At 44.8% G+C, this 25508-nt stretch overlaps 1 protein-coding gene across 1 annotated transcript in view; it reads right to left on the reverse strand.

Moving 5' to 3' along the window:
* Nucleotides 1–25508, reverse strand: part of Tbl1x (transducin beta like 1 X-linked) — a 238543-nt gene that overhangs the window by 52318 nt on the left and 160717 nt on the right. The window contains exon 3 of the mRNA XM_004647820.2: nt 16429–16519. The gene's annotated coding sequence lies outside the window, so the exon portion shown is untranslated. The remainder of the gene's footprint in view (nt 1–16428; nt 16520–25508) is intronic.

A 25508-nucleotide genomic window follows, 5' to 3' on the forward strand; every position in this document is an offset into this window, starting at 1 on the left:
AGAGTTGTTTGTGCTTGCTGCTTGCTCTCTTCTGTCTGTCCTACTTTTCCATAGACTATTTCTCTGTTGTGATGCCCCTCTTCCATGCCATACCTTACAGCCAGTGGACTATGGACTGAACTCTCTACTGACTGTGAGCCAAGTAAACCTTTCCTCCTTTAACTTTGGGTTTCGGGTATGCTGTCTCAACAGCAAAAAAGTAACTAAAACAGAATTTGGTACCAAGAGTGGGGTTGTTACTGTGACTGACTGTACCTGATGATTTGGTTCAGGAGCCTTTGGAACTGGCTTGTGGGAAGAGCTGGCAAAGGTTCAGAGATGCTGGCTGAAAAAAGCAGCCCTGGAATGCCTGAGGCTGTGCATTTCAGAGTCTGGCCAGAGCTCAGAAAACCAGAGTGCTGATAAAAATGCTGCTCCTACAGGCCAGGCTCAAGAAGTTTCTGCTGGGAAAGGACTGCACTGGCTGTGAGACTCCACAATATGTGCGTTATGTCCTAGAAGAAAGTTTGTCTGCATTTTGGTCAAGTCCAGGGACTTTGCTGGAGACAGATTATAGGTGGTAGACTAATTAATCTAATTAATCTAGCATTATTGCTGGGGAGCTTTTAGCTAGATGGATGTTGAGAAACAGGAGCAAAAAGGCCAGCAGAATGATTTAAAATGTGAGTGTGACTACAAAGGAATCATCAGGAAAACTGTGGACTGCAAAGATCAAGCAGAGGAAACCTTGATTGCTGAGGACAGTAGAAAAGATGACCTGAGGACAGAATAAGAATCAGTGGGACTCTACCCTATGCAGTCCCAAAACTGCAAACATGAAAGACGTGGCTTTAAACAGCCTACCTGCCATGCCAGCACCACCCCTGGGCACAATGAGACAGCGATTGAGACTGGGCGTGGTGGTGCACACCTGTAATCCCAACACTTAGGGAGGCTGAAAAACAGGAGGATAACTATAGTCCGATCTATGTGGTGAGACCCTGAAGACCCTGTACTAAATACATTTTTTAAAAAACCAAAAACCCAGAGAACCATGATCCAGAATGTCAGCAGCCCAGGAAACTTGTTTCTCTGGCTTTGGTTCACAGGCACTGAACCCCCCCAGAGAAAACAGGAGGAAGCCTGGTTACTGCTCCACCTGGTGGCAGCCCTTGGCATCATCCTTGTGGTGCTAGTTATAGATGCATGCAGGATGCAAGAGATGTGGGGTCCGGAAGGCTTTCACCCCGACTTCAGCAGGAGGCTGGAGAGGCTGGGCAGTGTGCCCCTGAGGATGGCAGTTTATGAACCTGTGAGTGAGAAGGCAAAGGTGCAGTGGAGACCCCAGAAGTTTAGAGAACCCAGGAATGTGGATCATCTAAGAAAACTGCAAGGAGTAAGCAGAGCTGGCCCAACAGAGAAGCCATAGGGGCTAAAATGCCCAGAAGTGCTGAGGGGGTGCAGCTACCCAATTCCTTTAGGGTTCACATCTTGCTACAGATTGCTGGGTGCTATGGTTTGTGTCTAGATGTCCCTGTAAAGCCTCATGTGGTCACAGAAGCTTTCTTGCAAGTGGTTGAATCCAGAGTGCTTGACTTATTTGTAGTATGGTGTTGGGATTAAGAGCACTGAGAGGCTGGGGAGATGGCTCAGTAGAATAAGTGCTTACCTGGCAGGCACAAGGGCCTGAGTTCAATCCCTGGTTTCTTACCATACGTTCTTCTTTGCCTAAGAAGAGTCATATGGAAAGAACACATTCTCTCAGGCTCTCACAGAGAGCGCATTGGCCGTGACTCATCCACATGGCTGACACTGACAAAGGTTCTACAATCTGAGGTACAGGATCTCAGGATAAATCCTGAGGGGATTTCACTGACCTTCTCAGACCCAAAAGCTACAACTCTTGTTCATAGGTCCTGCTTTACCTTGGTCTTAGCCATCCAGCAGAAAAGTATAAAAACCAAATATAAGAAGTAAAGCCATGCTGTTATGTTGAGCTGTAGGGAACTCAGGTCAACAATTTCTGACATTGCCAGTCAAGCAGTAGACCCAATACTATTAACGGGCTACTGGACTCTTTTAGAATATTTTGCTGAGTTTACACACCTATAATATTCAAATAACGGAACTTAATAAAAAAAGGGGATACAGATGAATGTCCATTTTGTATCTGTGTATTCAAAGTGGTTAGGATAGATATATAGGTACATTCTCTTAATGAATAGAGGGATTTGTTCTAATGGTGTTTGTAAATAGGATATCATGTCCGCATCTTATACAGCAATTAACCCCTAGGAAGAATGTATGAAATGTGTTAATTATTGAAACTGTCCTACCTATTTGGTTTGAAACTGTCTCATTGCTATTTGTTTCTCAATAAAATTATGGAAAAAAAAAAAGAATGAAAAAGAGCACTGAGAGTCAGGGTGAGTGATTGCTGGATCAGTCCACTGACTGCATTGGCAGTGCCCTAACCCCACCACACTGAAACAATGTAAGGGACCGAAAGAGGCTTGTCTCTCCTTCTCTTACTGCTTTTGCTATTTTCTGCCACTATGAACTGTTTGCCTCTATGTGCCACCCTGCCTTGGAGCCAGCCGATCATGGACTGAAACCTCTACAAAGCGCGAGCTACACAATCTTTGCTTCTGTAACTTGTGGATATTGGGTAATTTTGTCTCAACAATGAGAAAAGTAAAGACACTGGAGATGCTGGATATGGAACTATGGGACTTAATGTTTGACCTGCTGGATTTTGGACTTGTGTTGTTCCCATTTGTTTCTATGTTCTTCCTAACTTTTCAGATGGAAATGCTTACCTTGTACCAGGGAAGGCTGAACAGTGTTTAACTTTCTTCTTATTTGTACAGGGACTTGCAGCTAAGAGTCTGCCTTAAATCTCAGAGGAGACTTTGAACATGGAGTTTTCAGCAATACTGAAACTGTTAAGACTCAAGCAACTCTCGGAGATGGACTAAATGCTTTTGGCATAAAAGGATGTACATGAGTCTTTTGGGTGGCCAAGGGTGGAATGTTATAGCCTGTCTTTAGGTGTCCCCCACCAAAGGCTCACGTGGTCATAGGTCGGACTTTTTCAGAGGTGGTTTGATCTGGAATGTGTGATGCTGGGACTGACTTGTGGTATAATACTAGGAGTAATGGTGTGAGTGCTACTTACTACCGGCCCTAAGGGAAGGTCGCCTGGATAAGATGCAAGAGACAGAAAAATGCCGGTTACTTCTTTGCATTTACTGTCTTGTGCCTGCAATGAACTGCTTCTCCTTAATGACGCCCCTCTGCCATGCCACCCTGCCTTGGAACCAGCTGACCACAGACCGAAATCTTTACGAAACGTAAGCCTAAAAAACATTTCTCCCTTTAACTGAGGGTGTTGGGGATTTTTGTCTCAGCAACAAGAAAATAACCAAGACACTGCCAAGTGGGAATTTTCAGTGTTAACCTCTAACTAATCTTTGCCAGAAATGAACATCGTACATTCACAGCCTGAACTGAAGTTTAACAACTACTTTCAACACAATCAGAGTATTTTTAAAACCTTTTATAAAGTGGTGGTAGGTCAGGGCGAACAGAGCTGTGAATGATTTCAGTCCCACAGCCCTGAGAATTTCAGTTTGGAGTAGAAAAAGCACAGCACCTCCTGCAGGTCTGGCAGTGGAAATGCAGTCAAGCCTGCAGCAGGAGGACAGAAGCCAGTCTTGCCAGATTCTGCACACCATGCAGGACAGAAAACATTATTTCGCTTCAGAGGATCAGAGCAATTGGAAAGGACCCCTCCTGCAGAGTGGCTGTGCTAATTTCTTCATGTTCCAGATGAGGAAACTGAGGCACAGGCAGGTCACTGTGCCTGCCAGAACCTTGCAAAGAGTAGAGAGAACGTCTACACCCATTAAGCCCCGTGCCCCAGGCCCCACACCTGTAGGTATCTCCATGGGTCCGGCCACTTTGGGCCCTTAGGATGGCCTGCTTCTTATCTGCACTCTTGTGGCCAGGATCACACAGCAGCCGGCAAGCATCAGTGACTTGCGTGCCCCTGCTTTTAGGGTTTGGTTTTGTTTTTGGCAGTGGGGATACAGACTGGGGCCTCCACGCTGAGCTAGAGCCCCAGCCCCGTCACGCCCTATGTGAAAGCCCTTTCTTGCTCCATTGCCTCAGCCATGGGCTAATCCTATAGTAATAAGGGACTGACCCTAGAACCCCCTCCCTGGGGCTTCCTTCCATCCGAGATTTAGGCATTTGAGCTGAGAGCTAAGGTGACAGCCTTCAAACAGGGACAGCAAATTCACCTTGGTTTCGAGCTCTTCTCAGACTACACGTATTAGCAAAGGAAGTCCTATGGTGCATGCTATTAAATTACCACCCATACTGCACAGCGTTTCTAAGTGAGGCCTTGTGGGGAAGAGCGCAAGAAGGCTCATGGGAAATCAGGGCCACATCCATCAGGTACTGGGAGGTCGTCTCCTCAACTTAACCTCATCCTCAAGGAATGAAAAGCTCACACGGTACCTCACCCTAAGTTTTCTGTGGTTAAGGAAAGTGAGGTTTAAAATTACCGTGCACCTACTAGAATCATGAGATGGTGTTTGGTGCCAGGGTTGCAAGAGAGCAGACACAGGAGAGAGCGTGTTACATGCCCAAGTTTGGTGTCACTCTGCAGGACTGAGGATCAGGGCCTTATACAGAGTAGCTAGTGCTTGCTCTATGGGGAGCTATAGCCTCACCTGTTCTTTTTTAAAATAAATTTTTAAAAATTCATTTATTTGATACACAATATTGTTACACAGTTCAGACTTGTGATCCTCCTTCTCTCAGCCTTCCCAGTGCTGGGATTACAGGCATGTGCCACCACACCCGGTTTCAATGGCCAGAGCAGCGCACCTGGGGTTTTGAGGCCAGCATGGCATGCAGTGCTGGGGATCAAACCCAGGTCTTTGCACTTGCCAGGCAGGCACTTAGATCACCGAGCTATTTCCCCAGCCCTAGAAGTTGAGTTCTTGGCTGATGCAGACAAGTCCATGAGTTTGGAGAGACAGTGGAGGAAGAGGGAGGAGGGCCTGGGGCTTTGTGTGTGTGTGTGAAGGGAGGGCTGCATTTAAGACATGATTGTGACTCTCCCGGGAGCCTGATGCTCCCAGTAGAGATGCTTCGGTGAGAGGGGTCCTTGGTGCCGCAGACGACGGTGCTGGGCGGGCAAGCCTGCGAGGTGACGGTCGAGGGGGCAGTGGCTCCACTCTGCTGCAGAGAAGGTGGGAGGCCCAGGCACACGGGACGGAGGGAGCCCGACTCTAGCTGCAGCTCTGGGTCTGAGATGGGAAGCTACGCTAGTTGGCTCAGCTTCCCCTCCAAGCAGAGGTCATGGGATTCAGAGCTTTGCACTAAGTCTCAGAGCAGAGCTCTGTGCACAGCAAGCAGCCAGCCACCACAGCTAGTATTCTTAGCCACCTCCTGAGTCACCCCCCAAAGAGCCTTCTTAGTTATTTTTTAGTGCGTCTGATACGTACACAGTTCACACTGGCCTTGAACGTCCTACGCAGCCCAGGATGGCCTTGAACTCGTGGAGACCCTCCCGCCTCTGCCTCTCAAGCACTGGCATTGCAGATGGCTGCCACCATCTGAACTGTGATCGTCAGGTTTGGACTCCAGGCCTAGCCCACGAGCGCTGTCACACAGGCAAGGCGTCATGGAAGGAAGCCTGCGCAGGGCCCAGCTCGCAGCTGTTCTGCGGCAGCACACACAGCTGCAAGCCCTACTCTCACTGAACCGCTTAAGTTTCCGGAGCAGCTTCCATTTCCAGCATCCACGTCCAGAAGGAAGGGGAGGCGTCCACGGCTTCCCGGCCAGGGAAAGCAGCCAAGCGGAGCTCTTCATTCGAGCTGCAGGGTTTATTTATTTATTTATTTTTGCCTGACCCAGTTTTGATCAGCAACACCGTCCACTGGGTGGACTGGCTGCGTCTGGGGTTTTGACTGCACAGAAAGGAAATCACCCCCTTCCTCTCCAAGGCGCGGCCATAAGGACCTCTTTGTGCTCATTACCCAAGAAAAAGAAGAAAACGAGCACAGGTAGATGACATATCAGGACTTTCCTGACCAAAGAGAAGGCTCAGACGATAAACAGTAATGTTGGCTTCGAGCCATCAGAGACCAAAAGCAAGAGCGCTTCTGGCATTTCTTCTTCCAACAATTTCACTTCAAGGCGGCAGAAGCCCCCCAAACTCCCTGCAGTTCTCCTCACAGAACAGTTCAAAATCCAATCGCGGGGGAAACAAATGCTGTCTTATTTTATTTTAGTGTGATCTTAGCCCTTCAGAGCCACCCTTCTCCGGGAAGGAGAGCATCATCCGCAAACGACAAAATCTTAACTGCTCTTTATCTTGAAGACAGCCTCCAGAGAGCCCAGAGCTCAAGTGAGGGGCGTGAAGGGCAGGATCCGCACATGTGTGCCCGGCAAGAGGGCGGCCGTGCCTGGAGCACTGGCTCTGACGTCTCCCAAGGGCCAAAGGGCTCTTTGAACAACTGTCCCCTCCAAGCACTGGCACGCCTAAGAACGTGCAGAGCAGCCCTGGGTCACGAGAGAGCACATCTAGTTCCTGCCACCAGCCTGCTGTGTTCACAGGAGGAAGCCCTGTCTGCACCAGGCTCAGCTGGGGTGTGGAGGGGGGACAACAAAGCAGCAGGAAAGTCAGCCGGCGATGACGTGGCCCCAGCAGGGTCCTTCTCTCTGCATGCCTCTTCGTGTGCTCAGCTTCCTGGTCCGCAGGCCACCTGCAGCATCTTTCCATCCAGGACCACTTTCCCCACCTCAGCTTTCTCTCTAAACAGACTATTCGCAGTTCATAACTGGTAACTGACTTGAAAACAACAGCACTCGTGTACACATTCAATTCTACATGTAAGCCTCAATGCTTTAGAAAAGGGAATGAACTTATTCGAAAGGAAAGAGTTACTGAGTTAAAGAGGACAGGAGAGGGAGTGGGGGAAAGAGATTGAGCTACGTATGCCAGCAGGATGGTTTGGACAACCGTACTGTGCACTTCTGCTGGGCTATGGAAAGGGGCAGTCAATGCTTTAATTGTCCCATCTCCTTTTTTCAAACTGTTTCTCCGCTTTCTCTTCTTAATTTCTTACACATTTCTTTTTTTCTTTCTTCTTCCCATTTTATATGCATATACCTGGTAACATGAATAACTGGTTGGAAGACAACACTGTGTATTACAACAAGTACTGTGAAATTTGTGTAATTTTGTTAAGTAAAAATCTGTACACTTGTAATCTTGTCTGTCTTAATTCTCATACATACTCTTTAAAAAGTAAAAAAAGAAACAGAAAAAAATAAAAAATAAAAAAAAAGCAACACACCTTCTCTAAGATTTGCATAGGACAGTTCACCCAGGAGAGGAACAGACTTGCTTTGTCACTCAGCATGTCTCTGTCCTCCCACATAACTGTGATGAAGGCCAGTTAGGTAGTTCAAGAGTCCAAAGACAACGGGATTAACTAAACTATAGAAAACACACATGAGAAGTACACTGCCACGGAAATGATTTCAGAAAGTCCTATTTAACAGATGTAGTTCGCTCGCTAGGTATGAGGCCCACGTGCTTTGAAAGGCTTTCTACAGTCTGCTTATCTGTCATACCATAACACAAATACGATTGCTCCTCCTATGATTACCATTTGATGAATTAGGGAGATGAGGACTTAAGAGAAGATGACCAGATGAGATTCCAGTGAAACCAGCATTTAAAGTCACACTCGAGGCCGGGGAGATGGCCCTGTAGAATAAGTACTTGCCTGGCAAGCACAAGGGCCTGAGTTCAATCTCGAGTTCCACCCAAATAAATAAATAAACAAACTGACATCTCAGACATTGAACACTGTGATCTCCTCCTCCTCCTCCTCCTCCCCCTCCCCTTCCTCTTCTTCTTCTTCAATGTATTTAGGACAGGGTCTACAGGGTGTACAGGGTCTCAGTACGGAGATTGGACTCAATAGTGATCCTCCTGTTTTCAGCCTCCCACGCACTGGGATTACAGGCGTGCGCGCCACCATGCCCAGTCTCAATGGCAGCCTCAGCATGCTCCAGGGGCGGGGCTGGCACAGCATGGTGGGGATCGAACCCTGGCCACTACATGTGCCTCAGCAGGTGCTTTAGTCTGCTGAGCTATCTGGCCAGCCCTTCAACACTGTGATCTTAAGCTGTCTGTATCAAAATTTTCAAAGCTGCCAAATGGAAAGGTGACAGCCTCTCAAATGGGGGAGACACGCACCCAGCAAAGCCAAGAAGGCCTGCAAGCATTTATAGTTTGAGCTCAAAGACACAGACAGGCAAAGATCAAGAAGAAGCATATCAAAATATCAACACCTGCTTGCTTTCTTTCATATACTCCGTGAGCCTATGAGAAGGTAAATGGACACATGTATGTACATGCATAGATATTTTTTCCTACAGGAAAAAAAAAAAAAAACTTTCCTGACAAAACTAAACAAAAAAGGGGATACAAATGAAGGACCATTTTGTATGTGTATATACAAAATAGTTGGGATAGATATACGCTACTTTCTCTTAATTCAATGAGAAGAAAGGTTTGTATTAATAGTGTTTGGATAGAATATAATGTCTGTATCATGTACTATGAATAACCACTACAAAGGCAACAATATGCAATGTATTTTCTATTGGAACTGTCCTACTAATCAGTTTTGAAACTGTCTCAGGCCGGGGAGATGGCTCAGTGGAATAAGTACTTCCCTGGCAAGTGCAAGGGCCTGAGTTCAATCCCCAGTTCCACCAAAAAAAAAAAAAAAAAAAAAAGTCTCACTGCTATTGGTTTCTCAATAAAATTAATAAAAAAGAAAAAGAAAAACTTCCCCAAAGACAGGCTTCTTTCCAGTTTTGCAGGCATATTCATTTACTTGAAGTCAAATGGTCCAAAATCAGGAATATAATCAAAAAATTACTTTTTCCTTACCAGATTTCAAATGTTCAGCAGTGTACCACCATATAAATATGTGGATAAAACAGAAGACTCAAGAGGCACAACACCCAATAAAACAGTATCCCAAGACAAGAGAAGACAGAAAAATTCTAGTCTTCATGATGCACCACGCATGATACCAAACTTGGTTTGGTGCACACACGCATGTACACATGCACACAGAGAATATGCTCCGAACCGCATCTAGGCTTATTTCTAGGGGTGCACCCAGGTTCGACTTCGTTCCCTACAAATGTGCTGATGGATTGTCTGTGCTTTCTCCCATGAACATGAGCCTTTTTCATTTTTATTAAAATACAACTAAAACCTGGCAACGTCTTCAGAAACAACCAGCATGAGAATGTAGTAAATGAAGCTACAGGTTTTGCGGGGCAGAGAAGAGGGGTCTTGTGTTGCAAAGGAATCCTGCTCTTCAGAGGCACAGACTACTCCACGGTTCCAGCCACATTCCATCTCAGTGCCTGCAGGTCACCAGCAGATGCTCTGGTAACAGAAAAGGCAGAGGCCCAGAAGGGACCGCCCCGAAAACGCTCAACCTCTAACAGCAAATCCCTTCGAAGACAGTCCACACCACGAGCCAGACTGTATGCACAAGACAACAGGGTTCCTTTCCGTATCTTTCTTCTCTCTAGCCAGTTAAATGACACTCAACTGTCCCCAAGATTTCAAGTTCAGTGTCTGCTTGGGCTACTGTTTCAACACAAGCACAGGTTGTCCTGTTTTCCTAATGACTTCTGTATTTAAGCAGACACTTCCGATGCCCACTGGCTCAACAGGACAGATTTTCCAGGGAGAAACTAACTTGCAGCCAGACAGGCCAAAGGCCGTTTCCACACATGTGCACCAGCTTCAGGAGCACACACTCGCTTGTTAGGAAACCTCCAGGACACTGATATTTTTCACCTCAATATGCAGGAGTGGGGGGAACTACCCGCTCGCTTGGAACCCCCCCTCCTGTCCCTCTCTTGGACAGGAGCTTTCTTTCTCTCAATAAATATATTCTGTTCATTAAAAAAAAAAAATGCAGGAGTGTGTTTGGGACACACACTTAAAAAGTATCCCTCGTCTGAATTTTGTGGGATGCTAAGTAGGGACATCTACTCAGACTCGCAGCTTTCTCTGAGGATACAGAGGCTCCCTAAGGCAGCCCGAAGTCCACACAAACCTTTGTATTGTGTCACTTTTTAGTGCTTCCATTTACATGAGTCACAAGGAAAACTGCAGGAATGAATCAATACATACAGAGTCCACCCATCCTCGTGTTTACACCGGCCAACACAGAGACTAAGCTCTATAAATAAAAACACTCACTAGCTTCAAGTTCCACAACCGCTAGACCGGGAGTATTTAGAATGTGCAACAGAACACCGGGAGAGCTCGCAGCAGCCGGCTACGTGCCCCAGCCTCACCTTGCCATCGGCGGGCAGCGGGAGCACCCTCCGCAGTGAGCAGCTGGCCTGGGCACGGAGGATGTTGAGCAGGGCCTCGGTCCTTGGCATGGAACTATCTCCAGACATTGTGTCTGGGGGCGGGAGGGCCGCCGCAGGCTTATGTGACCTCCCTGAGTTACAAGGAGTCCCACGGGTAAAAAGCCCCCTCCCCAGCGTGGGGAAGTCTGCCTGAAAATACCCTACACAAGACGGCTGCAGGGCTTTGCAAAGTGGAAGCTTAACTCTATCAGTGTACCTCATGGATCTGCACTGCAAACTGCCGTGCTCCTGCAGCTCACGCGTGTGAATCCCAGCCTGCTGTTAGTGCCTACGAACACCACCTGAAGGGGGCCTGGTGTGTGCGTTCGCTGCACGTAGCTTCTGCTGCTTGATGCTACGGTGGAGGGGCAAGCACCCAGGACACAGCCTGGCCCACAAAACCTAGGCTACTTAAGCCTTGGCCCAGCGCAGGTGACATCTGTGACCGGACAGGCTGGAGTGCTCCCTGAGGGGTCCTCTGCTGCAGCTGAGGCGGGTGACTCTTGGGAGGTGGCACCTATTGTAGGGAGGGCCCTGGGCCGGGGCCCTCTCTGGCTTCCTGATTTTGGTAGGATCCTGTCTGCCCTGGAGATGTCACCCTCAATGAGCTCGCTCAATCTAGGTGGCATGTGCCAGAGCGGGCCTTATGCCGCTTAAGACTTTCAACCTTAGCAAGCTAACCAGACCTTGTTCTTTGTAAGTCTCAGGCATCTCCTCATGGTAACAAAATCCAGATGAAGACATCGAACCCTGCCCTGTCTTTCGTGTTCCACTGCAGACCTTCCTGTTTTTATATCACGGGACCATGGTCTCTCCCCTTCAAAGTTAAAATCCTTCTGCTTCATAAACATACCCAGCAAAACATGACAGGGGCAAAGCCATACATTTATATGCACAAGATGGGTAATGCAACAATCCTGAGAAACATCAGCAGGTTTTTGAAACTAGAAGTTAATTGATAAGATTCTCACCCTGATTAACTATATATGCTGATAACTGTGAACAAAGCAACTGCACTGAAGATAGCAATGTGTAATAGAAGGGTCACGCTTGGAATGCCTGTCATTCTGGTCTTCTAAATACATCGTGTCATGCCATACCAATTATTAACATACTGTCTCTCAAGTAAAAGTTTTTTTTTTCCTTTAAATAAAGGGTAATAAATGAAAAAAAAGACACAAGAAAAAGAAAAAAAAAAAAGTCACAGGACTGTCCTGCTAAAATGCTGTATAATCTAAATTTCTGTGTAAAAATATGTGTTTATTCCTACTTTTTATTATTTTTTTCTTCATATTCTATAAGGACTTAAAGTTCAACACATCAATACTTGATGGAAAATACCTGTTCCATGTTATGCCTAATATGTTTGATATTTAGACAGATAGTTAGGGTAAACCGAACTGCATATGTTGCAGGGTAATAATAAGCTTCTCCTGTGGAGGGTTAACGACCTAAGTTTGCAGATCAAAAATTGGAGAAAAGGAAAGGCTGCAAGGTCAGCCAACATTTTGGCCCTAGACTTTCAAGGTCAGGGAAGACTCGGGACATAAGAGAACCTGTACTGTAAGACCATGTAACTCAGGTGTGCCCCAAATTTTCTGATCAAGGAGAAGATGGGGCCACAGAGGAAAGTGATCAGTGATGTAGAGTGTGCCTAAGGAGAGTCACATAGAGAGAAAATATTCTCTCAAGCTTTCACAGAGAGCACATTGGTCAAGCAATGGCCGTGACTCTTCCTCATGGCTGACACCAACAAAGGATCCACAAAGTGCAGCACAGGGTTACAGGATAAATCCTTAGGGGACTTGACTGACCTTATCAGATACAAAAGTTATATTTCTTGTTATATAGGTCTTCCTTTATCTTGGTCTTAAACCATCCAGCAGAAAACTATAAAAACAAGGTATATAAAATAAAGCCATATTAATATGCTGAGTTATGAAAGGCTCAGGTCAACAATTTCTGCGGATAACCTACTACTACCGTGGACTGTTGGACTGTGTTGGATTGTTTGGCTGAATTCAAGCACCTATAGTATTTAGATGCCAATAGAATACCCATCTCTGACAGGACTAAAGAAAAAAAAGGGGATACAAAGAAAGGACCATTTTGTATTTGCATATACAGAATAGTTAGGATAGATACACAGCTACTTTTGCTTAATTCAATGAGAAGAAAGGTTTGTACTAATAGTAGTTGGACAGGATATCCTGTCTGCTTCTTGTACTATGGATAACCACTAAGAAGATAACAATGTACAACGTATTAATTATTGAAGCTGTCCTATTAATCAGTTTTGAAACTGTCTCATTGATAGTTGTTTCTCAATAAAATAAAATTAAATTGAATTAAAAATAGGGGCTGGTGAGATGGCTCAGTGGTCTAAAGCACCTACTTAGAACAAGCTTAGCAAAGCACAGGGACGGCGGTTCAATCCCCCAGCACCACATGCCAGCCAGCCCCGCCCCCTGGTGGGCTGAGCTGGCCACACACACACACACACACACACACACACACAAATAAAAATAAATTAAAAAAAATTTTTTTAAAAATAAAAATAAATAAATAAACATATCCAGCACTTTAAAACTGAAAGCCAAAAACCGTATTACCATCACCTGCCATGGTCGCCTCTGAAAGGCACGTGAAGCTCAAAGCATGCGGGCCTAGGGCAATGGGCTGTCAGCTCTCGTTTCCTTAGGCGTGTTCTTCCACGTCACCATCCCTAGCCTTCCCACGAAGCTCCAGCTTCTGTGGTAGGTAAGTGACACAGGGCTGCCTCTGGGGACAACGTCAGAGGACCAGATCCATGTTCCATTGCCACAGTGACGTATCAGAGACTACAGAGACTCCACAGTCACTCACACAGACCTCATACTCTGGGGATTGAACATCAGCGGGCATTTGATTTCATTAAGCCAACGTTGTGCTTCCTAAGCACTCAATTAATACCCAATCAAAACATGAATGAGAAACAGAGCCCCTTACCTAGGTTCCCTTTGCCATTTTCAAAATGACTAAACATCATTAAATAAACACACAAAATAGTCTCCCTAGTGTAAGACTCTGAAAAAGTTAATAAAAATCCAAAATGCACAAAAGATACTGTGAAAGCAAAAGAAACTGTTCAAAAGAAAGAAACAACTGGGATGAGGGAAAGGAGAGAAGAAAAAAGGGAAAAAATAATTATGTATGTATGCAGGGTAGCTTGGATAATTGTACTGTTGATTTCTGCTGGTCAGTTGAAAGGAACAGTTAATGGTTAAATTACAGATAGATAGATAGATAGATAGATAGATAGATAGATAGATAGATAGATAGATAGATAGACAGACAGACAGACAGACAGACAGACAGACAGACAGACAGACAGATATTGGACCAATTTCGTATTGGTCTGGTAATCTGAACGACGCACTTGAAGACAAACAACAGCATGCATTACACTGACCATTGCTGAATTCCTATTATTCTACCTAAGCACAGGATACTGAGTTCGATCCCTGGACCTGCCTACTGTGCGGGCATCACATTCTGTATCACTTATATACTATTTCTTATTCTCTTAAAAGAAAAAGTGCTGTACAGCCACTTTGGCAAAGTGCGACAGCTCCTCAAATGTTACACATGGAAGTACTAGACAGGGCAGCGGCAGCAAGTGCACAGCTAAGCATATGCCATGAAGTAGTGGAAAATACATGCACACAAAAATATGGGCACAAGTGTGTGCGCCAGCATTGGCTCTAACAGCCCAAAGAGAAACACAAGCCAGGTATCCATGAGCTGAGGAAAGGCTGAACAAAATGACCTCCACCCCTCCACGTGACAAGATGCTTTTCTGCCATAAGAAAAATGACACACCATGAACCCCTTGCTCAGGGTATTTTTGCCCTAAATCACAGAATTAGTCGTAAAAGTCAATCTGTTGTAAATTTTACTTTTATTCACAAAATTTTACTGAAGCATGTTTTCCAAATATCTAAGTCAACGGCCAGCCAAATAGCTCAGCGGATTAAAGTGCCTGCAAGCAGGCGCACGGGTCGGGGGTTTGATCCCCAGGCCTGCTGTGCCAGCCCCGCCCCAGGGGCACGCTGAGATGGCAATGGAGACTGGGCGCGGTGGTGCACATCTGTAATCCCAGCTCTTGGGAGGCAGTAAACAAGTGGATCACTATGAGCCCAATCTAGTAGTGAGACCCTTCCCCTACAAAAAAAAAAAAAAACTAAGTGAAATCCTATCAAAATGCTTACGTATGTTTTAGCTTGTCAATGCAGCATATCTATCATAATACCTCAGCTCACAAACATTTGTGTTCGAGAACCATTCAGTTCATGAAAGAAAGTGTTTGGCAAAATTACACTTCTACTTCCAAGCTCTGCACTGGGTGTCAAAACATGACCGTGACCATCTTCCCTGCATGGACACAGTCATCTCTCTCAGAATCATGGAAAATATTAAGTTCATGAACCAAAAATTCCTCAAATAGGAAGGGTCTAATTTTAGTTAAATTTGAGTCTCTCACTTTAGCTCTGGTCAGTTCTCTTAAAACAGTAAGAAAAAAAAAAAAAAAAAAAAATGCTTATGTGGATCTTTTTCGAGGAGGTAGTTACTTTAAAAAAAAAAAAAGCATTAAAGAATGAAACAAAAATAGATAAATCAAAAGGTAACAACACTACCACTCTCTCTTCTCTGAGTTCATGCATGCCAAGCAGGCACTCCACCATGAGCTACACCTCCAGCCCCAAGGTATCAACTTTTCGAGAACTTCTGGGACTACTATCAGTTTTACTCAGATGTCAACTTCAACCCACGCACACACAACTGTTTGCTTTGTATTTTGGAAGGGCTGATATCTCAGTAAGATTTATCCATAGTAACCCCTATGATCCACTAACAAGTTTCAAGGTTAATCAGCAAGTCAACTGGCAGATAGACACAAATCCTATTAAGAAACTAATACAGCATAGAATTAATATATGAGTCAAACAAAATCTATACTCATGTGCCCAATTATAATGAGTGTTTCAGCTTTAATTATAATTCATAATGTTGACAGGAGAGATTGATTTTCAAAGGTGTCATCCCCTCATAGATAAGGCGCAGAAAAGTTTACTAAGCCTCATCTAGTGTCCAAGATTCTCAAGAGTATGTGCACAAGGCACACCCTTCATAACTGGCCACACAGTTCATCCCATAATGATTTAAAGACACTATGATGTTCTACCCACTGTGTTCAATGTCTGCCAAGGGAAAGACCGAGAAACTTCCTTTTGTTTAAAGAGAATAAAAAATAGCTCAAAAGTGCCAGCGAGATAGCTCAGTAGTCTAAAGCGCCTGCTTAGGCAAGCTGAAGAAGGCGCAGGGGACCATGTTCAGTCCCCAGTACCACATGCCGTGCCAACCTGCACTCAGTGTGGGTTGAGCTGGCCAAAAAAATTTTTTTAAAAAAAAATCAGAAACAACACAGAATTTTACTAAACAAAATGATAATAATTCAACAAGGGCTGTTATACTGCACATTGCTTTGTTCAGATTACCTAATATAAGCATGCAAAATTGAAAAAAAAATGGTCATAGAAAAATTTGCGAGGACTAGCAGATAGCTCAGCAGATTAAAACATCTACTTAGGCAGACACACGGACCAAGGTTCGATCCCCAGCATTCAATGCCAGCCTTGTCCCCAGGGTACACTGAGCTGGCAAATGAGACTGGGCACGGTGGTGCATACCTGTAATCCCAGCGCTTGGGAGGCTGAAAATAGGAGGGATCACTATGAGTCCAATCTGTGTAGTGAGACCCTATACGAAGTACATTTAAAAAAAAAAAAAAAAAAAAAAAATTGCAACTTCCTTTTTTAAAAAAAAACCATTGTAAAATGGGTGTTTATTTCTGCAAAATCCAGTTCTACTGCCCAATGTATTTCAGGCAGGGGGGCTGGGGTCCAACGGCACGAGGCTGCTTACCGTTATGGTGACTTCATGTGTAGATCTTCGAACCAGTGAGTGGTCAGCATCTGTCACAGACCCCACGAGGCGCCTGCCTGCAGGGAACAACCTGTAAAGAGATTGCAAAGAAGACTGAAAAATCTTGACATGCACCGACCAACTTTGCACAAGGAATGTGAATACTATGTACTACACACATGGGCAAATAAATTTTAAAAATACAAAAAACAAAAAAACCACCTGGGGGTGGTGTTCACCTCTACCACCCCACCCATTGCATCAGGATTCTCTTTCACCTCAACTCAAATAAACAAATTTTATTGCTCTGTGGCTTCTATCTTTCTCCTTACACGTAGCTGCTAGGGTTGTATATGCAACAGTGATAATGTAGAGAAGTTAAAACATCAGCATCCCTATGCGCCTGGAAAAGCCAGCGGGCATCACTAGGCATGTAGAAACTCTGCAAGGACAGCCCCAAGCTAGCCTCGGGAGTTTCAGCCAGTCCCGTACTGCAAGTGCTATTACTTGATGGCAAACTGGTGCCCATTTGGAACATCTTGACCGCTTCATGCAGGTGATAAACCCTGCACAACGGGTGTGAGGACAACACGCTTTGGTGAAGCTGGGCATCAACCGAGCTGACGATTTGGGGTGACCCTGTCACACCTGTCGCTATCCCTCTTCCTGGACTGTACTGCACCCAAGAAATGCTGGAATCTTCTCCAGGTCGGCTCCCTGATGTTCTCACACACCGCCCCGCTACTAGGGCTCTGTCCGCACTGAGTATTGAAGAAGCCAGCTTCCTGTTTCATAAAAAGGGCATCTTCTTTTTTTTTTTTAAAGAAAGTAAAAAAAACAGTGAAATAAATCATTACAAACGACACAGAATTTAACTGAACAAAATGACAGGAATTCATCATCCTTCACATCATATTCTATTTCCGCTTTTCCATCACTCTAAATATAATCCAGCCAACCAGCATTTGCCTCACGAGATGGGCTCATTTATTTATTTGGTATAGGGTCTGGCTGTGTAGCTTAGACTCACAGTGATCCTCATGTTTCAGCCTCCAGTGCTGGGATGCACCACCATGCCCTGTTTCTGGCCAGCCCAGCATACTCTGGGTCTGGTACGGCAAGCGGTACCTGGGATCAAACCCGGGTCCCTGTGCTTGTCAGGCAGGCACTTAGACCACTGAGCCATCTCCCCAGCCCTGTCTGTACTTGAGGTTTTGAATGAATCCAGCCCCCTACAGTCTGAATTATCAAAAATCATCTAAGAACTCAAGTACCAAGTACTCAAGTACCAAGGAGATCGAATGCTCCTCATTTTCTTTAAAGCCTTATTCGATGGAAAATGGTGATCTCATCAAACGTTTGCAGGAAGTTTGAACAAATTACTCCTGCAGTCATGTTTGTACTTATGCCACTTACAGGAAGAAAATTAAAGAGCTCCTACAGGTAGGTTCACAGACCTCTAAGCTTCATGACACTGCATGAAGCAAAGGAAAAGGAACCGCAAGGACATGCAAGGTAAGGAAGAAGCAGGGCAAGACAAAATAATGAGATCTATACAGAACGCATGTACAACTCTTCGAACAGAAACGAAGACACAGAATGAAGCAGGCATAATGGGGTACTGATTTTGCATATAAAATGAACAAAAAAAAAGTTATGGAAAAAATCTGCAGTGAAGGTGCAACAGGACAATATGCTACTTTAGGGGAAAAGGAAGTAGAAAGCAAATCGCTGCTTCCGGGATTCAGCTGGGTGTCAGTTACCAGGGGGAAGAAGCAGCCTTATGACGCAATGGTTAAATGCGTAAAGTATCAAAATAGGAGCAGATGCCACCAAAATAAGCTCCAAATTGCTTGTAAATTAAAACATTAAAACCCATAATAATTCAATAAGTAATTAATATACAAACAGCTCTTATGACAAGCTGTTCGGGAAAAGGTCTCAAATCAAATTTCTATTTTCTTTGGTCCAAACCAGATGGCAACTCACAAATTAGTCTCGAAATTGAAGATTATCTTTTATATATGTTGTAAAACTCTGTACAAGTAATTACCTTATCATCTGTGTGTGATCAACACACACACCAAAAAAAGGGAATTATGACTCTGGTTAATAGCATCCTTCTGGTTATACAACATGTCAAAACTAATTAATTCACTGTTAGAAACAGTAAGTTAAACTGAGATCAAACTTCCTAATGTCTGATCACGAACGATTTTTGTACCGTTAATAGCCAAAGTAGAACCACGATCAGTAAGTAGTGCCGGCTAGGAAGTCGAGAGAAACGCAAACGATCTGTGTGAGACAGAAATTATTTTAACAAACCAATGTATTCTTTACTCGTATAAGTTACTTGCCAAGACTTGGTGACTGGACTGTAGTTTTCCGACTGTCAGCAGCCCTTGGCACAGCACGGCACGGCGAGCTGAGCGGGCCTTCCGGGCCAGGCTCTTGCGGGTGAGTGCTCAGCTGATGGTAGCGGTTTTGCACGTAGAGCCCAAGCAGACGTTGGAGGTAAGGTGAACACCTTGTCATCCCACCTTGAAAGCACTACTTAGGAGTTGCTCGGAGCCAACTCTGAGCCCTTGGAATGTGAGAACAACGAGGGTAGGAGAAGCTGGGTTCCCTCCCTCACCCGTGAACATGGAGGCTTGTTACCTACCCCTTTCAGAACATGGCATTTCTGAGAAGAAAAATGTACTTGCTTTCTTCTGCCACTGTATTTTTCTTTTTCTTTCTTTTTTTTTTTTTTTTTTTTTGGTGAAACCGGGAATTGAACTCAGGCCCTTGCGCTTGCCAGGCAAGGGCTTCTTCCACTGAGCCATCTCCCCGGCCCTGCCACTGTATTTCTGATGTTTACCCTATTCCATAAGTAGGAATGTAGAATCCCCAGGGAGGACCTCTTTCCTGGCCCTCTTTCTTCCCTCACTGCACTCTGGGGTTCTTCCTAGCGTATCATTTAAGACCTGCATTACACCTCGCCTGCCTTCATAGGGGGAAGAACTTCATCCTGCAGAAGCTGATTTCCACGTCTAGCCTGGGCACACAGCAAGCAGTGAATGAAGGAATGCTAGGCCATGTGCCTAACCAACTAGAGATTTACAGTAGCTACACACGTCCTATAATATGAACTTCACAAAGTCTGCATGCCTGCCTTAATTGTATTACAAAAATATCAGTAGGAAGCGTAGCATTTTCGTAGGGTTATGACAATTCTGAAGGATTTCTCTGCAGTTGCTTTCTTTCGCTTTTGTAGTGCTGAGTACTGAACCCAGGGTCTCACGTCGGCTGGGCAAGTGCTCTCTACCACAAAGCTGCAGGGCTGAGGAGAGAGCTCAGGATGTATAAGCACTTGCCTGTCAAGTGCGAGAACCTCAGTTTGATTCCCAGTACCGCATGTCGTGCCAGCCACTGAAACCGGGTGTGGTGGTATATGCCTGTGATCCCAGCGCTGGGGAGGCTGAGACAGGAGGATCAATATGAGTCTGAGCTGTGTAGTGAGACTCTGTATGAAATAAACCATCTTTTAAAAACTCTTTGGCAATCATTTTGATTATGTATGTATTTGAATACATTGTGATACGGGCTGGAGAGATGGCTCAGTGGTCTAAAGCACCTACTTGGAACAAACTTGGCAAAGCACAGGGACTGCGGTTCAATCCCCAGCACCACATGCCAGCCAGCCCCGCCCCCAGGTGGGCTGAGCTGGCCACACACACACACAATAAATAAATGTAAATAAATAAATAAATAAATACATTGTGATAGATTTAGTTTGAGCAGCTGCAAAGTCCAGCCAAATGGTTCCCACACTCAACAGTACTCTCACCCTAAATTTCATCCTAAATGCGAACAGGTAGGTATATTTATTCCCTTTGGACTCCAAATCTTTTACGTCACTTTTCAATACTGCTTTAGGGAACCTCTGCAGATTTCTAAAACCACTTAAAGGATATCAAAATAAATACAAGAAAGGATGATCAAAAGTGATGAGCAACTCTTTTTAATGTTATGTTTTCAGATCTTAAAAAAGCATTCTCCTTTAAGCATTATTTTTTTTTTTTTTCCTGGAAATTGTACTTTGCCCATAAGGAAAGCACCAACTTGATACAAAGACCTTAAAAAGCTACGTCAAACTTCAAAATATTTCCACTGCTCCAGACGGAAATCCTAAACAAAGAACCACATCACACATACGATTCAACCTAACTTGAGTGGCCCCTACAACCTTCATGGTTGTTTTTTCTTTATTATCCGCTGGGGTAAAACATCACTTAACAAAATTCAGTGGCAACACTGCCACATTCTAACATCCTTACCACTGCACAGAAGGCCTCTATTTATTAAACAATCACTTCCCGCTGCCCCCTTGCCAGCTTTGGCAGCTGTCAGTCAGATCTCTGTCCCTGTGGCTTTGCCTACTCCGGACAGTTCATGTTGTTGTAAGTTATCCAGCATGGTGCAGGGCCTCTTGCGTCTAGCTTCTTTCTGCTTCTCAAGGTCCTCTGGAAGCATGGGGCATCATGTCCGTCTGTCCTTCCTTCCTTCCTTTCTTCCTTCCTTCCTTCCTTCCTTCCTTCCTTCCTTCCTTCTTTCCTTCCTTCCTTCCTTCCTTCCTTCCTTCACCAGCCCACTGTGCCAAGGTAGCCACTTTGTTTCCCTATGCAGATGGTGGGCCTTGGCTATCGTGCATGATGCTGTTAGGAACACGTGGGTCCACGTGCACATTTGAGAGTCTATTTTCCGTTCCTGGGGCTCCCTGCTAAGGACCCCAATGGTATATAATTTTATCTTTGCCTTGCTTTAGATAAACAGGCTCCTCCCCAAGAACGAAAGATGCATACAGCAGCGGTAAAGGGAAGCCAAGCTGGCGTGAGCTGGGCCTAGGGGAAGAGCAGATGGCGCAACTCCAGCTGTCGAGACATCCAACAAAGGGGGTGACTGTGCAAGAAGGAGCCAGGAACCTGGCAGGGTACAAGCCACCGCAGGCACAAGAGCACACGCCAGAGCCCTGCTTGGCAAGTGCCTCCTACTGGACAAGCTCCTTGCATGTTCTGTTCTGACGCTGCCAGGACAGACAAAGCAGTGCTCTGTGCTGCCCAGGACCTTCCGGAGCACCTGCCCCAAGATGAACAGTGAAGGCTATTTTTCTATTGGCAGCAAACAAAATTCCTTTCCCACTCCAGAGCACATGATATTGACTACAAATGTCATTGGAATTAAAAGCATGGGATTATCATGTGTCCATACTTTAACAAGTGGTTACCAACCAGTGTGATCATGCCCTGCCCACTGGGAGATACCAGGACATATCTGGAGATATTTTTGGGTGTCGCGAATGCAGATGGAGGTGCTGATGACATACAGTGTGTTAAATTTAGGCCAGGGATGCTGCTAAACAACTTCCATCACATAGGACAGTCCCCCACCATAAGAGATGGGCACATTCCTGCCCTACCAGGGATACATGCATAACTCTCCCCCAGAGGGCTTACAAACTGATGGTACAAACCGACCTAATCACTTTTATTGGCTTTTTTACTAATAAAATTAATAAAGCTTATAGATTGTTATGGTTTGTGTCTAGTTGTCCCCCCACAGACTCATGCAGTCCTGACGAGGGGACTTCCAGAGCTTGAGATTAACTCATGATCCACTGGGATTACTGGTCTTAGTACTGCTGGGATTATGGGTCTGTGTACTTCCCCCAGCCTGGGGCAGAGAGCCTGAATGTAACATAAGAGAGACAGAGAGACAGACTCTGTTGTCATTGTTGCTGCCGATCCTCCTTGGCTCCTCTTGCTCTTTGCCGCCGCCATGAAAGGTCACTCTCTGCCCTGTGCCACTGTGCCTCAGAGCCAGCCGAGTGTGGACTGAAACCTCCAGTAACTGTGAGCCGAATAAACCTTTCCTTCCTTCATTTTGGGGGTCAGGTATTTGTCCCAGCAAGAACAGAAGAGCCATAGATGAACCAAATCTAGTTAGTTGCTTGAATCTGCATAATCATTGCCCAAATATAAATATCAATACTATCCACAACATTCAAAATTATTACAACAATCAACACCTTTATTTCACTAAATTAAAAGAAATTTATTCATATTCATGAATTCTCTAAAGTTAAACATGGAAATCTTACAAGTACCCTACTGTTGGTATATACACATAATATGCATTTATAACTGCAGTTCCACAAATTAGCTGTATTATGATTTTTTTAGACCATTTTAAACTCTTAAGGAACTGTAATGTAATGACATCTGGTCTGCTAAATCAATGTCTCTCTTTGCATTATTGCAATCAAAGACCCCCTGATACGCGGTACAATTTGCCAGATGGGACAGCCATGCATGTACCACTGGTGGTTCAAGCCAGCATGATTGATCGGACTTAAATCAGAGCCACCTGGCAGTGAGACATACACAAAAATTACGGTCCCATCACGAACGTGTTAATCCGGCTTGAAATGTCAAGCGCCACCGCAGAGAGACGACTGCAACAAAATACGTTCACAGGACCACAGTGTTCATCCCTTCATGACTTCCGCCTGAGTTTCTGGGAGTGAAACAGAAGGCCAATGAAGATGTTCACGTAAGTCTTACAATCAGAAAGAGGATTGTCTGGGGATATTTTGATAAGATTGTTAGAGAGCTCCTTTCCTGGTAGTCCAGGAAATTTATGAAACACCCAGATGAATCGCAAAAGGAAAGACACATTCTTACTGAACGCAAATGAAAAGTTCAACAATATAACCTGCAGTTCTACCTCTTAATACAGGAGAATCTGAGATGATGAGAATATTCCTTTCAGCTACCACACGGAGGTGACTTGGAGGCTCCTGCCAACCCCCGGCGCCAACCTGCCATCCTGGAACGGAGCCACCATGGAACTGGATCCTCCGGCCCCCATCAAGCCTCCGGATGTCCTCCTGCTGGCAGACTCAGAAGTGACCCCAAGCCATTCACACCCAGCCAAGTCTTACAGCAGCACCCTGACCCCGAGAATCCCACGTGTTGTCACAGCCAGGTGGGACTTGGGGCCTTCTCAGGGGGGTGCTGCTTAAACCAAATAATGATTTGCATGTTTGTTGCCAGAAAAATCTTCCACCAAATGAATTTGGAAGTTAATCAAATGGAGGTTTAAAACAAGTAGAGGAGTGTTTGCCAAGTTATATTTTTAAAAATGTTTTCTGGAGAATTGGTGAGATAGCTCAGCAGACTAAGCACCTGCTTAGGCAAGTGCAGGGACTGGGATTCGACCCTTGGCACCACATGCTGAGCTGGCCCCACCAGCCCCCTGGCACAATGAGCAAGCCACCAAGACTGAGCGAGTGTGTTGGTGCACACCTGTAATCCCAGGGCTGGGGAGGCTGAAAACAGGAGGATCACTGTAAGTTCAGGCTGGGTAGTGAGACCCTGTACCAAATAAATTAAAAAAAAAAAAAGTGGATTGTTTACAATATGTTTGACCTATGCCCTGTGAAAAATGGTTTCCCGATCCAAGAGATTAGTAACACTGGGATACATGAAAACATAAAAGTTCGGCCAGTGAGATAGCTCATTGGTCTAAAGTTCCTGCTTAGGCAAGCTTAGGCAACTGCAGGGACTGCAATTTGATCACTCGCACCATATGCCGCACAAGCCTAACCCCTAGGGCAGGTTGAGCCAGCTGCAAAAAAGAAAGTAGTAGCACCTATGTTGCACCTGTTGTATGCTTTACGCACCTTTAATTTGCATTTTTCCTTATGGTCAGGGATGTTGAGCATTTTTTTATGTGTTTATTGGCCATTCGTACTTCTGGTAAGTGTCCATTTCTGTTGTCTTCTTTTTTTGACTGGGTCTTTGATTTGGGGGGGAGGCCTAGCTTTCTTTGAGTTCTTCATATAGTCTAGATGCCTGTCCAATGGGCCTATCTCACTAGTGAACATGCATGCAAAAAAATTCTCAACAAGATACTGGTAAGGAATGCAGCAAATCATCAAGTAGGCTTCATCCACAAAATGCAAGGATGGTTCAACACACACAAACCAATAATATAATTCATCCCAGAAACAGAAGCAAGGACAAAAAGAGCCCAGTCATCTCAATGGACACAGAAAGGGTCTTTGACAGAATCTATTCATCCAATCATGATGATAATTTTTTAAAAACCTGAAGAAAATGACTTTGTATCAATCTGATAAAAACCATTTTTAAAAAAAATTACTGTTGCAATTTCATTGGACATTATGGGATTATTCAAGCGTTTTAAGTCTTCATAGTTCAGTTTCAGTAATTTATAGGCATCAAAGACTTTCTCCATTTCTCCTGGGTTTTGGATGCTTATGACACATAGGTTGGTGACGTAGCTGCTAACAATTTCCTGTATGTCAGCAGCATCCATTCTGATTTCACCCTGCTCATTTCTAATTGTATTGATTTGTGTCTCTCCTTTCCTTTCCCTTCCCTTCCCTTCTTTTCCTTTCCTTTCTGACATCTGTGGGTTTGTCTTTATGTTCTTCCAAATAAGTAGCTCTTTGATTTACTGATTCTTTGCATTGCCTTTTAAGTCTCCATTTCATTGATTTCTGCTCTAATAACTATAATGTCCTTCCTTGCATAAGCTCTGTATTTGGACTGTCCTGAGTTTTGCAGACCTGCGATGCACCGACGGCCCTCTATTTGGGCCCCTTCTGTTTCTCTGGTGTGAGCCCTAATCGACTTTCCCATGCATCTTGGGAATCCATACAGATGACCCTCCCTGGGGAAACACCTCCCAAGGCGCCCAGTTTCTCTATGAAAGACTTCTCTGCATACAAAAATGTTAAAAAGACAACTTTTCAATTAACTTTACACCAATAACCAACCACTGTTGTAAACTGAGATACTGCTGTAGGTGGACTCTATGTTCTCTAAAAGAAATAAGAAATCCAGGGTGCACTTGTCAAAATACTCAGGAAGCTTGCAACTGGGAGATGTCAGTATTTGACCAAAATGAGTGTCATGGTGCCAAGACGGCAATGACTTATAAAAAACAGATGCTACTTTTAATGTAACAGTGGTGTTGAGAAGTAGGGCGGTTCCAGATGAGTGTTTCTCTGG

Source organism: Octodon degus, unplaced genomic scaffold (genome assembly GCF_000260255.1).
Source record: "Octodon degus isolate 3935 unplaced genomic scaffold, OctDeg1.0 scaffold00329, whole genome shotgun sequence".
Classification (NCBI taxonomy): Eukaryota; Metazoa; Chordata; class Mammalia; order Rodentia; family Octodontidae; genus Octodon; species Octodon degus.